The sequence below is a fragment of the Sus scrofa genome, chromosome 11, assembly GCF_054392235.1.
Source record: "Sus scrofa isolate SSC_HxYL_T2T_F1_AM1 chromosome 11, Sscrofa_HxYL_maternal_Yorkshire_Landrace_v2.0, whole genome shotgun sequence".
NCBI classification, from domain to species: Eukaryota; Metazoa; Chordata; class Mammalia; order Artiodactyla; family Suidae; genus Sus; species Sus scrofa.
This window is the reverse complement of record NC_139393.1, coordinates 36,219,603-36,243,029: the sequence shown is the minus strand read 5'-3', so window position 1 is coordinate 36,243,029 and position 23,427 is coordinate 36,219,603.

The following is a 23,427-nucleotide window of genomic DNA, read 5'->3' as shown; positions in this document are numbered from 1 at the left end:
TAGAGAGAGCAACACAAACCATTCATACAACCATACCCAGACAACACAGCCTGAGCCACTTGGGGTGGGTGGTGATCATACTCAGGCTCTGGGGTTCAGTTCCTAGGAAAGGACTAGTGTTAGCTGTGTGGAAACAGCCTCAGGGACTAGGGAGTGATATGCCATGTGCAGAGAAATATAAAACATTAATCATGGAAATTAAAAAGGATTCCAAGAAATGGAAAGATATTCCATGCTCCTGGGTTGGAAGAATAAATATTGTTAAAATGGCCATACTACCAAAAGCAATCTACAGATTTAATATGATCTCTGTCAAATTACCCAAGACATTTTTAAAAGAACTAGAACAAACAATCCAAAATTTTATGTGGAGCCATAAAAGATCCAGAATTGACAAAGCAATCCTGATGGCGAACAAACAAGCAGGAGGCATAACTCTCCCAGACTTCAGACAATATTGCAAAGTTACAGTAATCAAGAGAGTGTGGTAACTGGTACAACAACAGATATACAGACCAATACAACAGAATAGAGAACCCAGAAATAAACCCAGACATCTATGGTTAATTAATCTTTGACAAAGGAGGCAAGAATATAAAATTGGGGAGGGGGAAGTCTCTTCAGCAAATAGTGCTGACAAAACTAGACAGCTGCATGGAAATCAATGAATCTAGAACACAACTTCACACCATGCACAAAAATAAACTCAAAATGGCTTAGATACTTAAACATAAGACAAGACACCGTAAAACTCCTAGAAGAGAACACAGGCAAAACATTCTCTGACATCAACCATAAAAATATTTTTTCAGTCTCCAAAGGCAATAGCAATAAAACAAAAATAAACCAATTATACTTAATCAAACTTACAAGCTTATGCACAGGAAAGGAAATCATAAAAAAAGGCAACACACGGAATGGGAGAAAAGAGGTCCAACTGATGCAACTGACAAGGGCTTAATCTATAAAATATATAAATAACTCATACAACTCAACAGCAAAAACAAAAAAAAAACATGATTTGAAAAATGGGCAGGAGACCTGGAGAAACATTTCTCCAAAGAAGACATATGAATGGCAAAGAGGAACATGAAAAAAATGCTCAACATCGCTAATTACTACAGAAATGCAAATCAAAATTACAATGAGGTCCAGCTAAAGCCAGCCAGAATAGTCATCACTAGACGTCTACAAATAAAAAATGCTGGAGAGGGTTTGAAGAAAAGGAAATTCTCCTATGCAGTTGGTGGGAATGTAAATTGGTACAACCAATAGGGAAAACAGTATGGAGGTATCTCAAAAAAATAAACATAAAACTATCATATGATCTAGAAATCCCACTCCTGGGCACATATCTGGACAAAGATTTCATCAAAAAAGATACATACACCCCTATGTTCTTTGCAGCACCAATCACAAGAGCCAAGCTGTGGAAAAAACCTAAATGTCTATTGACAGATGAAAGGATTGAGAAAATGTGGTACATGTATACAGTGGAGTATTACTCAACTATAAAAAGGAACAAAGTAATGCCATTTGCAGCAATGTGGATGGAACTAGAGATTCCCATACTAAGTGAAGTAAGTCAGGAAAAATCAAGACAATCTTCAGCAAGTGGTGCTGGGAAAATTGCACAGCTGCATGTAAACTCACACCATGCACAAAAATAAACTCAAATACTTAAAAACAAATATAAGGCATGACACAATAAAAATCCTAGAAGGGAATGCAGGCAATACATTTTCTGATATAAATCATACCAACATTAGAAAAGAATAAGAATACTTTACTCTCCATAGGCAATAGATACAAAAATAAAAATTAGCAAAATGGACCTAACTCAAATATAAAATTTTTTGCATAGTAAAGTAAACCATAATAAGGACAATCTTCAGAATGGGAGAAAATATTTGCAAATTACATAACTGGCAAGGGCTTAATCTCTAAAATATGTAAACAACTTATACAAATCAACAATAAAAGAAAACAAACAACCCAATAAAAAAAAGGGGGAGAGGACCTACATGGACATTGCTCCAAAAAGGACATATTGATTGGCATATGAAAAGATTCTCCACATTACTAATTATTAGAAAAATGTAAATAAAAATTATAATGAGGTATCACTTCACACTGTTTAGAATGGCCATCATTAAAAATCCACAAATAACAAATGCTGGAGACAATGTAGAGGAAATGGAGCCTTCCTATACCCTTGGTGGGAATGGAACTTGTTTCAAACACTATGAAAAACAGTATGGAGATTCCTCAGAGAATTAAAAATAGAATTACCATATGATCCAGCAATTTCACTCCTGGGAATATATCTGGACAAAACTATAATTCAAAAATCTAAATGCACCCCAATATTAATTGAAGCACTATTCACAATAGCCAAGACATTGAAACATCCTTAACGTCCATCAGCAGATGAATGGATTAAGAGGATGTGGTGCATATGTGCAATGGAATCCTCCTCATCCAAAAAAAAGAATAAAATGATGTCTTTCACAACAACTTGGATGCATCTAGTGACAATCATACTAAGTGAAATAAGTCCTAAAAAGAAAAACAAACACCATATTAAATCTCTTACATGTGGAATCTAAAATATGCTAAAAATAAAAAACCCTATCTATGAATCAGAAACAGACTCACAGTTGTAGAGAACAGACTTGGTTGCCAAGTGGGAGGATGGAAGGAGAGGGATGGACTGGGATTCCACTGTTGTTAGATGCAAACTATTACACTTGGAAACGATAAACAACAAGGTCCTGCTGCCTACAACTGGGAATTACATCCAACCTCTTGGTATAGACCATGATGGAAAATAATATAAAAATAATGTATATATATATATGCATAACAGAGTCAACTATAATAAAAAAATAAATAAATAGAATCAAATTGGAAAGAAAAAAGTAAAAAGGTCACCATTTGCACATGACACAGTATTACATATAGAAAATTCTGAACACTCCACTAAAAATCTATTAGAACTCATCAATAAATTCAGTAAAGTTGAAATTAATATAATATATATTAATATATGGAATATTATACAAATATACAAATTAATATACAGAAATCCAATGTAATTATATGTACTGACAACTATCAGAAAGAAAATTTAAGAAAAAATCCCATTTCACAATTTCCTCAAATTAATAAAATACCTAGGAATATGTGTTGATAATGAGATAAAATACCTATATTCAGAAAGCTATAAGACCCTGATGAAATAAACGGAAAATGAGAGAAAGAGATGGAAAGATACACTCTGTTAATGTAATAGAGAAAAAATATTATTAAAATGAAAATACTACCCATGACAACCTACAGATTCAATTAATTCCTATATCAATACCAATGGTATTTTTCACAGAAGTAGAATAAATAATTCTAAAATTGGTATGGACATACTAAGGACCCTGAATATCAAAACAATCTTCTGAAAGAACAACGCTAGAGAGTAGTATGCTTATCACTTTCAAAATATACTGCACAGCCATTCTAATCAAAACCTAGTTTGATAATAGCACAAAAACATATACATTCATCACCAGAACAGAATAGACACCCATAAATGAAGCCATGCTTAAATGGGGAATTAATCTGCAACAAAGGAGGCAAGAATATACAATGGGGAAAAGTATCCTCTTCAATAAATGATGTTGGGAAAATTGCATAGCTCCATGCAAAAGAATCAGACCAGACTACTGTCTAACTTCATATACAAAAGTAAACTCAAAGTGGATTAAACATTTAAATGTAAAATCTGAGACATAAAACTTCTAGAAGAAAACATAACGTTTTTGTATATCAAGCTTCACAACATTAATTTGGCCAAGGCTGTTGCATATGGAAATTCCTATGCCAGAGACCAAATCTATGCTACAATAGTGACCTGGCCTGCTACATTGACAACACTGGGTCTTTAATCTGCTGCACCACAAGGAAACTCCAGTGTTAGCAATATTCTTTTGGAAATATCTTCTCAGGCAAGAGAAACAAAAACAAAAATAAATGGGAGTTTGCACAACAAAGGACACGATCAACAAAATACAATTACAGTTTTTAGAATAGGAGAAGATATTTGCAAATGATATATCTGATAAGGCATTAATATCCAAAATACTCAAAGAACTTATACAACTCAACAACAATGAAATTGATTAAAAATGAGCAGAATACTTGAATAGATATTTTTCTAAAAAGACATACAGATGGCCAACAGGCACATGAAAAGATGCTTGACATCACTAATCACCTGCTAATCCCTAAAATAATGTCCTTTTGTACTTCTTGAACTATTCCTTGTATATGTGAGTTATGTAACAATAGGTCAACACTGCTATGTCTGATTATTGTCTTTATATCATACATTTTTCCACTTATTTACTTTCTAGTTTCTATTTCCATCTCCATTTCTTTAACTTTTTCTTACTAGTTTTTAAATAAATGATTTCAAATTATAACAATCCAAGTTTCTGATTTGATTTCCTTTTGCCCTTTCTCCAACCTTTAAATAGCTGATTTATCTGGGACATTCCTACATATGGGACATTTGGAAATGATAATGGGCAGATACTAACTTTTAATGCTAGGCCAGCAACAATGCTCAGGATAATGGTACTGAGTGAAAATTATTCACACAATCCACACTACTTCCAAATATCTCAGAACACATTAGTAGATATGATAAACTAGCTAAAAGTCATCTGAGCCCAGAACATAATACTGTTTTGTGCATAGGGAATATTTTTCACAGCTTTAAAATAACCTCTGTTTCTAAGAAATGTATCTTCATTTGTTCCAAATGGAGAGTATGCTCTACTTTATTCAATGAGTTTTCCAAGCATTGTTCAATATTTTGAAAATTTATTTTACCAAAGTCAAGGACACTTGTATTATTTGATATCACCACACAACATGGAGTGATCAGCTTCTGTGGCTGTTATATCTATGCAGAAATACAAGTTTCTGACTACCTCAATATGTCTTTTTGTGATGTTAGATCTGACCATTTATACACAACCATAGTTTTACATAAGCATTTTTTGCATTGTAAATACAATAATATAAATAAAATTTTCATTTTTCCTTTAATATGTGGTTCACAGATTATTTAAATTTCTCTCTGTATATAAGCTATATTATCTTTGAAATTCTTTTCACAATAGCAAAGATGGCATTATAAAATACTTGTTAATAAGAATTAAACTTTGTATTTGCCTTGATATCACAGAGTTGAATATTTCTAAGTGTTTAACAAAAAGTAGCAACCTCTGGTTTAAAAAGTGAGATAATAAAAATATTAACTCTCATTATTGAGCATTTACTATCTACCAGTTCATGTTTTGCTCAATTTGTGTAAGAGCAAACCTGTACGGTATGTACTTCCACCAGTCTTATTTTACAAATTAGTAAGAGAAATTGAAAGTAAAGTGTTTGGAGGCAACTACACACATAGCTAACATGACCAGATATTATTTATTTATTTTTGAGAAGTTTGTAGAAGACTAGGTAGGTTACATGATTATAATGGCTTTTTTTTCCATCTGGAAAAATCGTGGTCGTTCAGTAGCCTTATTAAGTAGTATGAGCACAGATACTGTGGTGTTTCTCTCTTTCATAATTCTCTTAAGTTTAGAGAAAAGTGAATCCATTTCCTAAATCCTGAAATTGAATTTGTATGTTAGACAATTTGTGTATGTGTATGTATTTACAAGCATACAATTAGAAAAATATTGTATGATATTTCAAGGGGAAATTAATTCATAATTAATTTTTAGAAGCCAGCCACATAATCTAATAAAATTTAAATATGGGTGTAACTTAATAGGGAAATGTGATTGTGTTCATTTTGAAAAACATCTAATAATTTTCCTGCCTCTTTCAGTTCTTTCTGAGCCCTCTGAAAACCAATTCTCTCATCAAATCTAAAGTACATCTACTTGCATCTATCTTTATCTCTGCTTCTAGGAATATCTGAAGTAATACAGTAAAAATTATGTTAAAAGAAACAGAGCAGTTGTACATTACTGAAATGTGTTCCTCCCATGTGTTTCATTTGGGATATGACTATAAATAGAAATTAGGTGATATTAGGCATCATATGAAATCCCAGAATAATAATTTAACAATTAATATAGTATCGAATTTGGATTTAAGTTATATTTAACAGTATTGTACAGGGAGACAAAATGGCAGGTGGACAAACTATTAAAATTTCCCCTAATGTGATTAAGTAAAAGTGATTGAAAAAATGATCTAGGGTGATGGCTTTTGGGAAAGTCAATCTGGCATAGATGCTGCACATTCCAGGAAATTTTATAGCCAAGACCAGATACATAATTTAAAGGAACAAGTGTGGGAAAGCATGGGGCATTTCAGAGCAAGGGCTCTGTATGACTGCATAGGTTGTATGTCAATGAAATCCAATCTATTTGCTGGGTATGCTAAGAATGCAAAGCACTGACTCCATTTTATTTGGAACATTTTGCAGTGCTGTTTACAATGAAAAGCCTTGAGTAATGAGGAAATATTTCTATCATCAAATGAATGTTTGTTTCCCTCCAATGGTCACATATTGAAATTGTATGTGATAGCATTGGGAAGTGGGGTTTTGGGGAAGTAATTATGTCATGAGGGAAATGAAATTATTGAGCTTACAGAAGAGGAAAAGATGTAGCTCTCTCTACCATGTGAGAATGCAGGAATTAGTTGGCAGTCTGCAACCTGGAAGATGGCTTTCACCACAATCCATGCTGGCACACTGGTCTTAGACTCTGGAATTGTAAGAAATAATTATCTGTTGTTCATAAGCCACTCAGTTTATAGCACGTGATTATATCAGCCGGAACAGACTAAGACAACTCACCTGGGGACAAAGGGTAAACTTGTTTGTACTTGCTATTAATATAATGGCATCCACAGCTCACTGTTACCTAGCTCTGGAGTAAAGCCATACATAGCACCCACATGAACTCTTCTTCATTGTCCCTTTGAAACTATGGGAGTAAATGTAAACATGGTTCTCATAAAGTAAAGGGTCTCATATTTCTGCCAGCATACATGAAACAATAATAGACTAATTTACTAGTTTGTAAAGAAGATAATATCAAATTCAAGACACTAAGATTTTAAAAAAGTACAAATTTGCAAATACATTAAAGAAACTTATTAGAGATAATATCAACTGACAACAGATTACATGAAGTATGGACGGATAGCAAAGTAAGAATAGAAGATAGGTTTGTAACTCCCAAAATGCATAATCTAATTAAAAATGAAGATAAGAGTGACAGGAACTTCTGGACAGAAAAAATAACTAAATAAAATTACTATTCAGATGTTTTGAATGCTTCCTCATAAATGTCTCATGAATCTGACTACTTTTCACTGTTGCTGCCTTTTTCCTAATGGATATTTCACAATTATACTTTATTATACTTACCATGCAAATTGAGGCCTTAGTGATTCTTCAAAAAATAAAGAGAAGATGGAGGACAGTAAAAGAACTATAGAAAGTTAACATGGTCAAGGGGTGTTACACACAAAAAAGGAGCTAGGATATTTACATGAGTCTGTCAGACTCAAAATCTAACTAATTTCTTAACATGGATGGACACTGAAATCTGATGGCAAGATATAGGAAGAGTAGCATTCCATAATTCATGTATTTCCTCAAGTACATTCAATTTCTATTGACATACACTAGGTAATACACTCTAGATGCATATGTCAAGAAAAGCTATTATTATTATGTAATACACTACCTTGGCCTGAGTTAAGCAAAGATAATCCAAACCAAAGAGAAATACTGACTTCACTTAAAACAGAGTGAGAATGTTCAAATTCTCTAAAATAATTAGTGCCCAGAGCACTAATATAAAATAAAAATAGCAATTGTGATTTTTAAGATACAAACTTCATACTTTCCTTTTTATGTAAATTGAATTTTATTCAAAGGAAAAAATTAGAGTAGCTGTTCTTATATTTTATACCATAATCTCCAATCTTAAAATAAATAGAGCATGATAAAATCACTTAGAATATCACTTCCACTTTCTTATGGTGTGGAATTTCAAAAAGTTGAGATAATTTGTAATTATTTGCATTTCACTGTCTTATATTTATAGCAGAGATTTAGGTTGAATGAATTTTTCTTAAATTGTGCTCATAGCTTTAGAAACAACAAGCCTAAAATTGATTTTGAGAATAAAACAATATATACCAAACTACTTTTATATAAGCCTTTGTAGGCAATTTGTTTTATGATTTGACTTCAACAAGAAAATATTTGATGGTCTGCAGAAAATAAATTTTAAATTTACCTTGATGTCATGTGGAATTTAGGGAAAAAAATGTTCCTTCAGGCTCTGAATTTAATTCCATCACTTTCATAGGTAAGTAGGTATCTGTATGTATGCCTTATATTCTACCCATAAAAAATCTGAGGCTGAAGTTACCCTGTGAAAATTGTCACTGCTTCAGTTTTACACAACAAAGAGATCTAAATGATATAAGTATTTATAGGTGTGAAAATATAACAACTTTAGAAATATTGCCCATTTACAAACCCAGAAATTTTGCTTTTTCCTCCCTTAGCTCTGTTTCTAGGTGCCATGTGAATTGTGTCATAAGCATTAATCATAAGACCCAATTTCATAAGACTCTCTTTCCTTCTTTAGTACACTAGGGAGACCCATCATAAGACCCATCATAAGACACTCTCTCCTCCTTTAGCACACTAGGGAGATACAATCCATTTTCCCATAATATCCAATGAATATTACATGGGAATCTTACGAGCAAAAGCTATTAAATTACAGCAGTGGACAAGAAGTGATTCTTGATAATAGAAGTTTTTGAGTGCTTTTAGAAAAAGCCAATGTTCTTTCTAAATTCTGGGTCACTTATAATGATTTAAGCTAAAGGTTAGTACACCTAAATTCCTTTCATTCGTATAGTGTAGCTCTTTTCCTTTATAAATGGATAAAAACACTTCCTAAGAAATTTTGAGAAAACCCTCTAGACTTTTAGAGAGTTATTAAATAAACTCTATAGCAGTTTTATATAAAGTTTCTATTCAAACAATAGTAGATATTATTTGGCACACAACTTGATTAACACAGAAAATAGGTTAAAGTTCATATAGCAGCTCTACTGCATTTCCTAATCAGCCATTCAAGGATGTCTCAAACACATAGACATGATTACAGTTTTCATTCCTATTAAATAATTGCCCTTTGGATAAATCCTCAATTGCCATCCAGTTTGGTACTTCATCTGTTGCCTCAAGTACTAAAAAACATTTTTTTTTTTAAATAACACATACCGAATCAAGTATCATTTAAGCACAAAGAAGAGGGATGTTAAGAGTAAAGTTTTGAAAATGACATTACTTTTTGACTATAGGGTATGATTTATTTTATTTAAATACATATTTATAATATAGTGATCTAATAAATATGCCATTCTAATCACTTGACAATAGTTACTTCAGTGCTTTAATTCATTTTAATTTGTGAAGGAAGTATGCCATGAGGAAAAATCTTTCATATTATTTTTCTCTCAAATGCTAATTTTTTTAAAGAAATGAAAATATTTTGAAGAGAAATTTTGAGAAATTTCCAAAAAAGACATAGCTTGGGAACTAGAGTTTTCAGTTGGTTTTAAATTTCAGTGCCTACCCTCAGCAGGATGATGACATTGGAAGAGCTAGACACTCTTATCCCCATGAACACAATGATTCATCAAAAATACATGGACCCCCCAAAAAAGAATACATGAATGAATTCTCTTTGTGAGAAATCCAGAATCTAGTTGAGGGGTTGCTTCACCCTAATCAAACATGAAAGTAGCCACATTAAAGTAAGTAGAAAAATTTGGGAAATCCTCTTACATGAATTTTTATCCCAGATATATTACCATTTAACCAGGAGGAAATACCCAGCTCCTAATTTCTTCCTGGGGAGAGAAAATCTTAGACCATGCATCTAATGTCCCATTTCTGGAGGCTTCCAAAAAGACTGGCTTCTGTTTTGTCTGATTTATAACACTGAATGAATCTGGCATACTCTAGCCACCTGAAAGTTGGAAGGAACAAAGACAGAAGATTGGCTCCATAGTACCTTCCATAGGCTTAGCCAAGAGATAGATGATATAAGCTTCCAGCTACCAACTTCTCTATAGGTAGGGAAAATTTTAGACCATGTGCCCAACTTTCCTGGAAATTGCTCAGAGGACTATCTAACCTATGTCATGGTGCTAAAAGGACTTGATATATTCTAGATTCCTGGGGGCCAATGAGAATAAAACATATAATTTTGATCTAGAAATCACCATAGCCCCCACCCATGACTTAGCACAGAGCAAGTAGGTGAAATACTTCACTCATCTTACAATTTCCCCCAAGAAAGAAAAGAGGTAGACAAGGTGTCCAATGCACTAACATTTCTAGGAACATCACAAAGGAATGTATTTTGTCTTTCTTGCCTTAGAGCACTTATAGGACTCAACATGCTCTATATGCCAGGGCAAATGAAACAAAGTGAGTGGCTTGATATATCATGAAACTAGTTGCTACAGCATCTCCCCCTGGCTCAGCATAGAATTAAACTCAGATCCCTGAGAAGGAAAAGGTTTGGATAGAAGCTTGAACAGTTTATCATTTCTGGGTTGGCCCAAATCTGTGCTGCCTTTGTCATTGTGGAGTGTTGATGAGACTTTCTTGTCAGAGTCAAGATACCAGTAGGCTGCTAAAAACAAAGTAAGATAATTGGATAACACAAAAGTTTGTAAAGCCCCAGATCCCTGGCTTGGTGGAATGGTGAGAATCTTCTGTAAGAGACTAATCTGGCAAAAATGTAAGGACAGCAATTTTTTTCTAATGTGCAGATACCAACTCAAAGTTTTAAGGAAAATGAATAAATAGGGAACTATCTTGCAAACATATGAACAAAATAAACCTCTAGATATCAGTAACATTGAAATACACTTTACCTCACAGAAAATTAAAAACACCTGTCATAAATATTCTCAATAAGTTCGGGAGGAAAGTATATGAAAAAAAATGAAATAGAAAAAAAATAAATGGAAAATATATTTTTTAGAAAGTACCAAACAGAAACCTTGGAGCTAAAGAATATACTAATTTATATGAAAAATTCACTAGAGGGATACATGAGCAGACTAAATAAAACAGAAGAAAGAATAGTGAACTAAAAACAGATTATAGGAAATTACCTCACCAGAGGAGCAAAAGGGAGAAAAGAGTGAAGAAATCTTTTGGGATGTAAATGACACCATAGAGTGTACCAAATATGCATTATGAGAGTTTCGGAAGGAGAAGAGAGAGAAGAAGGGGCAAAAACTATATTCAAAGAAGTAATGGCTGAAACCTATCCAAATATGGAGAAGTAAATGGACTTTCAAATGTAGAAGGCCCAATATTTCCCACATAAAATGAACTCAAAGAAATTCACAGCAAGACACATGATGATCGAATTGTCAAAATCAAAGTGAGAATTTTGAAAGCAACAAGAGAAAAAAATCATCATGTACAAATGAATCTCCATAAGATAGTCAGCAAATTTCTCAATAGAAACCTTGCAAGCCATAGAGAGTGGGATGATATATGCAATGTATAAGAAAAAAAAAGGGAGTTCCCATTGTTGCATAGTTGGTTTATGATCTGGCTCACCTCTGTGGCATTGCTGGTTTGATTGCCAGCCTGACACAGTGGGTTAAGGATCCAGCAATGCTGCAGCTATGGCATAGGCCACAAATTGGCTCAGACTCAATCCCTGGCCCAGGAACTTCCATATGCTGTGGGTGCAGCTGAAAAAAGAAGAAAAGAAAAATGAGGAAAAAAGAAAAAAATTTTCAACCATGAATACTATACCTGGCTAAACTCTCCTTTAAAAATCAAGACAATGGGAGCTCCCATTTTTGCTCGGTGGGCTAAGGACCCAACATTATTCCCAATCCATGTCCTGGCTTAGTTGGTAAGGGTCCAACATTGCCATAAGCTGCCATGTATGTTGCAGATGCCACTTGAATCTGGTATAGCTGTGGCTGTGGCATACACCATAGCTGCAACTTTCCCTGGCATGGAAAGTACATATGTTGCAGGTGTGTCCATAAAAAAAGAAATAAAATAAAATTTTTAATTTAAAAAGTAAAAATACATACAAGATAAGACAAATGAAAACTGAGGAGCTTAAAACCACTAGACCTGACTTAAAAAAAGTAAAACTAAAATTAATTTTTAAGTTGAAGCAAATGGAGGTTAAATAGAAATACAAAAGCATAGGATGGTAAAAAGCTTTCTGGTAAAGGTAAATATATAGATAAATACAGGAGTTCCTGTCATGGCTCAGTGGTTAATGAATCCAACTAGGAACCATGAGGTTGTGGGTTTGAATCCTGGCCTCGCTCAGTGGGTTAAGGATCTGGTGTTGCCTTGAGCTGTGGTGTAGGTTGCAGACGTGGCTCAGATCCTGTGTTGCTGTGGCTCTGGCATAGGCTAGCATCTATAGCTCTGATTAGACCCCTGGCCTGGGAACCTCCATATGGCACAGGTGCAGCTCTAAAAGGAAAAAAGACAAAACAAAAAAAAAAAAAAAAAAAAAAAAAAACCAAAAAAAAAAACAAAAAAAAAACCCTACTCTAAATGAAATACTGAAAGGTATCCTCTAAGTAAGATAGAAGTAAAAAGATACATATTATGGAAGAAATTACACTTAGTAAGTAATCACTTTAAAAAGTCCAGTATACAGATCTAAAAGGAAAAAAAAAAAAAGCCTATTTGTAAAAGCAAAAACAAACACAAGGGACAGCAAAAGGATAAACATGATGTAAAACAGTACATCAAATCATAAAATGTGGGGAAAGAAAGTAAGAAAATCTATTTTTTAAGAATGTTTTTGAGCCTATATGATGATCAGGCTAAAGCAAGTAGATATAAGAAGGGGTTAACCTACGGGAAAAAAACAGGGCCAACCACAAGTCAAAACAATATATATATATTTATATATATATTTCTAAAGTAAAAAGAGGAGGACATAAGCATGCAATTAAAGGAAATAATCAAAAAAAATGAAAAAGAAAAAGAAAAAAAGGAGAAACATTGAATCAACAGGAAAACAAGTTTTAAAATGGCAACAAATACATATTTATCACTAACTGTCTTAAATGTCAATGGACTGAATGCTGCAATCAAAATACATAGAATGGCAGATTGGATAAGAAAACAAAACAAAACAAAATACTCTCTTCAAACTAGGCTGAAGGAGCCAATATCCTGCCAAAGTTTCAGTTCACAAGAGGGGTTTTCAGGGGGCTTCAGAAACTTGAAAGTGACTCCAAATGCATTCTCCTTTGTGGAAAGCCACATTTGGTAGGAAAAGTACTCTTTTCACAAGCAGAGAAAAACAGCCTATAGAGATGTTAGGGTGATAATCACCCAATAGCAGTCTCACAAATGACACAAAACAAGAGGCTTTAATCTTCCTACTAGCTAGCCCCAATGTTGGTTTGCAATGAAAAGCAACCTGAGTCTTTTTTCCACCTAGGCCTCTTTTATACATAGAGGATGGAGCCTCTCCATACCAAAGGCACTTTGGGTACTAGGGTTTTGCAGTGGGCTTCAGTAAATTGAAACCAACTCCAAATGTGTTCTCCTTTCTGGGGAAGCTTGATTTGTTAAGAAACATTATTCTTTTCCCAAATGGGGAAGAGCAGAATATAGAGAAGCTAGGGCCATAAGCACCCAAGCAGTCTCCCAAATGACACAGAACAAGTGGTTTGAAGCTTCCTACTTTTAAATTATCCTCCACACAGTGAAAGAACACCAAACTCATTGTTAGTTTGCAATGAAAAGAAACTCATGCATTTTTCCCACTTAGGCCTCTCCTCTAAGTAGGTCGATATTACTCCAACACTGCCAAATGCTCTGAGGGCACTAATTGTTTTAAGTGGACTTCATTTGTTGGAAACCCACACCAATTGTATTCTCCTTTCTGGAGAAACCTGATTGGGTAGGAAAAGGGGCTCTTTTCACAAACTGGGCAAACAGCTCATGGTGATGCAAGGGCAATAAGCACCCAATAACAATCTCATAAATGACACAAAACAAGAGGCTTGAAGCTTCCAACTGGCAAAGTATACTCCACTCAGTGCAAGAACACAAGCCCCAATAATGGTTTGCAATCAAAAGCAATTCTTATCTTTTTCCATCCTAGGCCTCTCTTCTAAGAAGCCCGATGGATTAAGTCCCCTGCAAAATGCTCTGTGCACATCAGGTGTTTGCAGTGGGCTTCAGTAACTTGAAACTGATTCCAAACATGTTCTCCTTTCTGGCATAGACTGATTTGTTAGGAAAAGTTGCTCTTTTCACTAGCATTGCAATTAGAGCCCAATAGCAATCTCACAAATGACACAAAAAATGGGCTTGAAGCTTCCTACTTTTAAAGTATATTCCATTCAGTGAAAGAACACCAGCCCAAATGTTACTTTGCAATGAAAAGGAACCCAGGCCTTTTTCTACTTAGGACTCATTCATACCTCAGAGGATGGAGCCTCTCCCTGCCAAATGCGCTCTGGACACAGGCTTCTGCAGTGGGCTTCAGTAACTTGAAACTGACTCCAAATATGGTCTCCTTTTTGGGGAAGCCTCATTTGTTAAAAACAGTTGCTCTTTTGCCAAACAGGGAAAAGCAACATCCAGCAAGGCTAGGGTGATAAGTGTCAAATAGCAGTCTCACTAATGCCACAAAACAAGAAATTGAAGCTTCCTACTTGCAAAGTTAACTTCACTCAGTGCAAGTACACCAGAACCAATGGTGGTTTGCAATGACAAGCAACTTTTACCTTTTTTCCACCTAGGATATATATGCTGCCTACAGAGATTCACATTAGGGCAAAGGACACATATAAATTAAAAAAGGGATGGAAAAAGATATATCATGTGAATGTCAAGGACAGGGAAAGCAGGAGTTACAATATTTATATCAGACAAAATGGACTTAAAACAAAGTCTAAAGATAGATAAAAAAGGACACTAATGATAAAATGCTTGAATGAAGAAAATTACATCACACTTGTCAATATATATGTCCCTAATATAGGAGTACCCAAATACATATGACAAATACTAACAGACATAAAAAGGGAAATTGATGGGAATACAATAATAGTAGCAGATTTTAACATCCCACTGACTTCAACTGACAGATCCTCCAGACAGAAAATCAATAAGGCATCAGAGTTCCTAAATGACACAGTATAAATGTTAGACCTAATAGATATTTTCAGGACATTGCATCCAAAAAAGAAAGAAAGAATGAAAAATACATTATTTTCAAGCATACTTGGAATTCAAGGAATGACACAAAATTAACCTCAATGAATTTAAGGATACAGAAATTATTTCAAGCACAATGGCATAAAACAAGAAATCAACCACAGGAAAAGAAATGAGAAAAAACTGAGTACACGGAGAGTAAATGCTATTCTACTAAAAAACCAAAGGGTCAACAAGGAAATCAAAAGGGAAATTTTCAAATACATTGAGACAAAGACAGTGAAAATACAATTGTTCAAAATCTATGGGATGGTGAAAAAAGCAGTTCTTAGAGGGAAGTTCATAGTGATACAGGCCTTCCTCAAAAAAGAAGAAAAATCTCAAAAGAAGAAAGAAACAGTTTGGATACAAACCATTATATTTGGAATGGATGGTCAATGGGGATACACTGCATAGCACAGGGAACTGTGTGTGACTGGGTCACTTGGCTGTACAACAGAACTTGAAGAAACATTGTAAATCAACTATATTTTAATAAAGATAAATCAATATAATCTGAAGAATAATGTTGAGATCCTCTAGATATAATTGTTAATAAGGAAATATTTTTAAATTAAAAATGCTCTTTATATTTTCCCACTCTATGATGTGAAAAAATGGAGGAGAATTTAAACTGCTCTCTGAAGATAATCCTAACCTTTTATGAAGGTTGACTTCTTAGAAATATGTTCCTTAGGTGTTGTGATATTTTTACTAAAGTATCAATTTGTATAACTTTTTATTTTGTTCTTTTCATTTTTAAATATAACTTTACCAGGTTTACTGAGACATAATTGACATTTAAAATTGTGTGAGTATAAGGTAGACATAAAATGGGTTGATCTGATACATTTATGTATGCAAAATTGTTACCATTAACACTTTCACCCCACCACGCAATTGCCATTTTTTTGTGTGATAAGAACACTTAAGACCTATTCTCCACTTCTTTGAATCCTCTATAAACCAGCTATGGTGAAAAAAAAATCCTTTAAAAGAAGATACTTAGAACATAGATGTTAATATATCTTTTTGAATGAAAGTTTCATCCAGATATATGCCCAGGAGTGGGATTGCTGGATCATAAAATGTCCATTGACAGATGAATGGATTGAGAAAATGTGGTACATATATACAATGGAAGACTACTCAGCCATAAAAAGGATAAAATAATGCAATTTGTAGCAACATGGATGGAACTAGATTCTCATTCTAAGTGAAGTAAGTTGTAAAGAAAAAGACAAGTACCATACCATATCACTTTTATGTGGAATCTAAAATATAGTATGAGTTATCCTATCTACAAAACAGAAACAGGTAATGGACATGGAGATCAAACTTGTGTTTGCCAGAAGGGAGAGGGGAGGGAATGGGATGGATGGGGAGTTTTTGGTTAGTAGATGCAAATATTACATTTGGAATGGATAAGCAATGGGGTCCTATTGTACAGCACAGGGAACTATGTCCAATCTTTGCGTTAGAACATGATGGGAGGCACTATGAAAAAAAACAGAATATATTTATATCTATATATGTGTGTGTGTGTGTATATATACATGTATATGCATATATATATGTGTATATATATGTGTGTGTATATATATGAGTGTATATATATATGTGTGTATATATATGTGTGTGTGTATATATATATACATATGAATGACTGGATCACTTTGCTGTTCAGCAGAAACAACACTAAATTGAAGAAACAGCAAATCAACTATGCTTTAATACAAAATTTTTAAAAATAAAAAGATACTTAGGACTGCATGTGCTCCCCCCCCTTTTTTTTCTTGCATTTGGAGTCTTTAGTGTAGGAACACAGTGAATGCCTAGAGATACTGTGGCCATTCTAATATAATGAGAAGTAAAGCCTATTGTTGTCAAATATAGCAACCTTGATGTTAAAATAATACATGCTACTGTGTATAAGATGGATAATTAACAAGAAGTAATTGTATAGCAGAGGAAAATCTATTCAATAGTTTGTAATAACCTATGTGGGAAAAATAATGGATATATTTGTATGTATGACTGATTCACTGTGCTGTTCATATTAAACTTATACAACATTGTAAATCAACTATATTCCAATAAAATTAAACTTAAAAAACACTTATATTACTCAGGTATACAATTTAGTATTAGTAATAATCACCATGCTGTAATTAGAGCCCCGAAACTTATTACTCTTATAACAAGAAGTCTGTATCTGTGACCAACATCTCCCCATTGCCTCTATTCTATGCCCTAACACCTAGAACTACCATTTACTCTCTGTTGGGCTTTTTTTAAAGTTCGCATGTGTGACATATATCAGTCTTTTCAGTTTGACTCATTTCACTGAACATAATGTCTACGAGCTTCATCCATATGTTGCAAATGGCAAATTTTTCTTCTTACTCATGGCTGATAGTCCATCACATAGATATACCTCAAATTCTTCATTCATCCATTTACAGACTTAACACAAGTGGATCAAATTATACACATCAATATAGCAAAGAATTTAGTTAATCAACTTACTTCAAAATAAATGAACCCCTATTTTGTGCTAATTTATTGAGATAGTTTGAAACATAAAACAAAACACCTCCTCAATGTTGAAGCCTAGAATTTTGCAAAAGTAATTATCATTAGTCAAATAGTTATACACATTCCAATAATCATTGTAAATGGTATTAATTAAAATGGAATTGATTTTATTGGGAGAGGTAAATGAATTTAAGCAACTACCACATGTTGTAGGTAAAAGAGAGTAAAATCATTTTCAAGACAGAATGAAAGAAATTGTATGAGAGAGCATAAGATTTTCCCAAACTATGAAAAACCCATATGGGTCTAGCAGAGTTTCAGGTTGAGATATGGAAACAATAATGCAAACAATAAGTTAGAATATCAGATCATATGATATTTTGGCACAACATATCATCATCAGTAAACCAGAAAGGAAAATTTTTTTATGTTGCCATATATGTATTTAAGATACTTGTCTATTTATGCCTCTATGTTTTATATATATATGTGTATGTGTGTCATATATTACATATCTATATATACATATGTATTCCAATAGATACTTGGGAATAGTCTTAATTTCTTCATTCATTTGAAGTTTAGTTATGCCCTTAAATTTTATCAAAGGTTCTCATGTATGATAAATGGGCATATACTTTCAACTTCAGTACTTGAAATAAAATTATTACAGAGAACACTGTTTTCTATAGCATTCATTATGTAAAAGGCTACATGATTATATATTTGGATGTATTACTAAAATGCCAAGATTAATTCTCCTGATAAATTCAACTGATTGTCCTTTCTTCAAAGAAAATTTCAAAAATTATCTTAATTTTTACAGAAGTCTGTGTTGGTATTTGTAGCTTTGAAAGACCTCTTGTTTGAATATTTTCTCATCATCTGCCATACATGTTTCCTCTGTCATTGTTTTTTTCTATTGAACTAGTCAAACAAATGTCTTTTATTGCAAGTACCCACAAATTCTGTGTATACGTATTATATGTATGTTTACTCAGTAATCTAGATGGAGCAAAAATTCTTCCAAATGAGAATTATAAATGTTAGATTTATTTTTTTAATTAAAATACAGGCAGAGTAGTCCATGTATGATTTGTATAATTTATTTTTGGAAATAAAACATGTTAATAGAAACACTGATGTATAAATTAATATTATTAATCCATATTAAACCAATTTAATATAAATTAAGTAATTAAATATATTATATTAATAAAATAGTTAAATTTATGACATATATAATTATGTATTGTTATAAATTATTAAGTAAACATACATCATTAATTAAATATTTAAATTAAATGTATTAAATAAATTAAATTAATGATATAATTAATGCATATATTATATATGTGTAAATACATAAATACACTAAAATGTGTTGCATTCAAATTCAGTGGTATACTGTAATCAGTCATTCTGTGTTGTTCAATACAAGGGTGAAATATATGGATAATAAAATTATAAGATGGGATTAGTCTTTGATTTTCTAGAATAGCATATTGTGCCTGTTTTCTGTTTGTGTTTTTGGTTTTTTTTTTTTACTTTTTTTATACTTCTTGATACTATGTCACTGTAGCAGATGTTGTTGTTGCTGTATCCTTATCCCTTTGGTCTGTACCATTTCAGATTTGTTTGGTCAAATTCCAGCACCCAGTTTTCTTGATAGAGCCTACTCTGCTACATGCATGGCTGGCCAAATTATCAGAGAATTGAGACCTCCTTGAAGCTGCCACCAATTCCTGACTGGCAGGAATGGTTATACATTTGTCTTAGCTTCTTAAACTACAACTTCTTCCAATATTCTCCAGTAGAATTATTTTCCAGTTGCTCACAGTAAGAAACTGCTAGCAAACATATATTTTATATATATATATATATATATATATATATATATATATATATATTCCTCTCCCTTTTCCTCACTTCTCCACTACTCTGAAGATATGTCCTGGGAAACATGAAAAATAAACAGTTTGAATTCAAACAAATGTCTTCGAATCACTTACATAAGAATTCAAACTAAGATAATTACATCACTTAGATATTTAATTTGCCTTTTAAATTTGAATCTTGGTGACATTTATCCATTTGCTTTCATGTAAAATGTAGTTTATTCTGTTCTTACCTATTTTATTTAATCTTCAGTACTGTTTCCTTGGATATATTTTCTCATTAACTTTTCTATAATTCTACTATAAAGGTTATAATTTATATTTTTATATTTATTATATGTATAATTTTATTTTGCAAATATATAATTATATATTTAATTCTATATTCTAGCCAAAGTTAAAAGATCAGTGCATTGTAATTACAGATGTGTTATAGGGGATGATGCTAAGGACTTTTGCTTTGAAGTCAGTCAAGAAACATTCAATCTTCAATTTTACCACATTATTTTTCAAACATAGTTTTCTCATCTCTAAAATATACAAAAAATGTTTAATTTAGATAATGTATGCAAACACTGGATTATTGAATAAATGCAAATTTATTAGCATGGTATATGGAATATTTTATTTGTTCAATAAATAGTTGTTAATATTATGGCAAAAATTCTCCAAAATACCTTTCTTTATGCTCTATTCTAAAAAATATTTTCTTGATGGGGTGGGATCAAGATGGTGAAGGAGTAAGATAGGGATTTCACCTTATCCACAAACACATTATAAGAAATCATCAACATGAAGAACAATTCACTCAGAGTATCTACTGTGTATTGGCAGAATCTTAAACCTCCAAAAAGGGCAAGAAATCCTTGACTTAACTGGGTAGAACAAAAGAAAAACATAAAGAGAGAAGAGGGGGAAAAAAGGAATCAGGACAGGACAAGCACTCCTAAGAAGGATCTTCTTCACCCTGGGAGGTAACCTAACCTATGGGGGGAATCATCCAGAACAGAGGGGAAAACATGAAGCCTCAGGGAAACGTGCAGCCGATTGGTTGAGGAGGGCAAAGCAAAGGAGAGCCACATGGCCCATTGGCACCACTGCTGAGGTCACCATAGCCAAAGACACTCAGGTTGGGGACTGGGCACTGAGATTCAGGCTTAGGGGCTCAGTTTCAGGAAGAAAACTAGGGTTGGCTGTGTGGAGACAACATGAGGGGCAAAGAATGAGTGTGCCATGGGCTGGGGAGTGGAGCACTACAGATGAGGGAGCACAGAAGGAGGCCTGGGCCTGCAGGAGAAGCAAGGTGCCATTGTAAGGGAAGCCAAGAGGAGGAGGGGTGGGGCTGCCATAGAAGCGTCTTTCTTTGTACATATTCAAGCTCTTGGGCAACAGTGGCAAACCACTGTGGCCATTTGAGATTCCAGAGGCCACCAGTAGGAATCCATGAAAAACCACCACCTCTGGGGTCACTGCCAAGGAAAGCACTGTAACTGAGTGCCACCCATTGCCCCATTCACCTGGGGGCACACAGTCCCTGTCATTGCTGCTGCCAAAGGCTCTGGGAGACAACTCTACCTCCCTGAGGGTCACTGCTGCTGCCCAGGGCCCTGAAACGAGGAGCAACCTGTGACTCAACTTCCCCACAGGTCCTTGCCAACAGTCAATAGACTGACAAAAAGACACTGGCTAAAGGCCCTGCCCATTACCTCCATCTCCCTGGGAGTACACACAGGCCATAGACTGGCACACCTCCTGTCAAGGGATAACAGCCTGCACAGACTGAGGAAAGAGACAGCAAGTGTCCAAAACAAAAGCAGCCTTCACACCTAACAAAATAGTAAGACATTACAAGCTATCCAGGGATGTTTTGCATATAAAAAGCCCTCGAAGAATACAGTAATTTTCCCTAAATTTACAGAACAAGAATCATATAAATAATTTCAAGAAGCTCAGGAATTAAAAGAACAGGATAATTATTCCCCTGAAGGAGCAAACAATGATTTCTTTTCTTTTTTGCTTTTTAGGGCCTCACCTGTAGCATATGGAGGTTTCCATGCTAGGGGTTGAATCAGAGCTGTAGCTGCCAGCCTACACCATGTCACAGCAATGTGGGTTCCAAGCCATATCTACAACTTACATCACGGTTCATGGCAACACTTGGATCCCCAACCCACTGAGTGAGACCAGGGATTGAACCCACATCCTCATGGATACTGGTCAGATTTGTTTTCACTCTACCACAGTGGGAACTCCCTTGAAACAAAGAAATTGTTTTGAAGCGAAATTGTCTCTGCAGTTTAACTGGCCATAAGTTCAAAAAGGAGGTTCGAAAATACTGAAGGTATTAAGAGCAAATATGAACAGTAATGCAGAGTACTGTAGAAAGGAACTATAAAATATAAGAAAAATCCAAGAAAAATTAGAAAATTCATTAGCAGAGACACAAGATGAGTTAAAAGACACTGAAATCTGAATGAATAATGCAGAGGAACAAATAAATTACTTGGAAGATAATAATAGAAATCACATAATCAGGATAGCAGACAGAAAACCAAATGAAAAAACATGAAAGCAATATAAGAGATATATGTGATAACATAAAGCAAGTCAAGCTACAGGGATTCCAGAAGGAGAAGAAAAATAAAATGGGATTGAAAATATATATGGCTAAAAAATTCAAAATAAAAAGGAAACAGATATCAAGTTCCATGAGCACAGAAGGCCTCAAACAAGTTGAACATAAACAGACCTACACCAAGACACTTTATAATAAAAATGGCAAAAAATTAATGATAAGGAGAGGATTCTAAATGCAGCAAGAGAAAAACAAAGAATTAACTATAAGGAAACCCCTGTAAGGCTATCAACTGATTTCTCAACAGAAACACTGCTGGCCAGAAGAGAGTGGTAAGATATATACTAAATTCTAAAAGGCAAATATTTGCAGCCTAGAATACTCTACCCAGAGAAATTATCATTTAAAATAGGAAGAGATAAAGATTTTCTCCAAAAAACAAAAACCAAAATAATACAGCCATACTAAACCTATTCTAAAAGAAATACTGAAACATCTCCTCTACATAGGAAATAAGTAAAAAAAATATAGAATAGAGGGAATCACAGTTGGAAAGTAATCACTTAAATAAGCCAGTCATACAGATCTAAATAATAAAAACAATCCTACTTGTAAAAGTGATGATAAACACAAGAATAGCAAAAAAGTATAAAAAAGGATATCAAAATTATAAAATGTGGGGAAGGAAATAAGAAACTATAGCCTTTTACATTTTATTTTAGAATATGTTTGATCCTATATGACTACCAGGCTAAATAGAGTAGATACAAGGAGTTAACATACATGAAAAATAAATCAATGACAAATCAAACCAAATACTACATTTACAAAAACTCAAAATAAGAGGACACAAGCATAAAATAAAAGGAGATCAACCATCCAAACAAACAATCAAACAAAACAAAGAAAAAACAAAGGAGAAGCATTGAATCATCAAGAAAAAAAGGTTTAAAATGGCAATAAATACATATTTATTACTAATTACCTTAAATGCAATGGACTGAATGTTCCAATCCAAAGGCATAGAGTGGCAGACTGGATAAAAAAAAGAGTCTAAAAATATG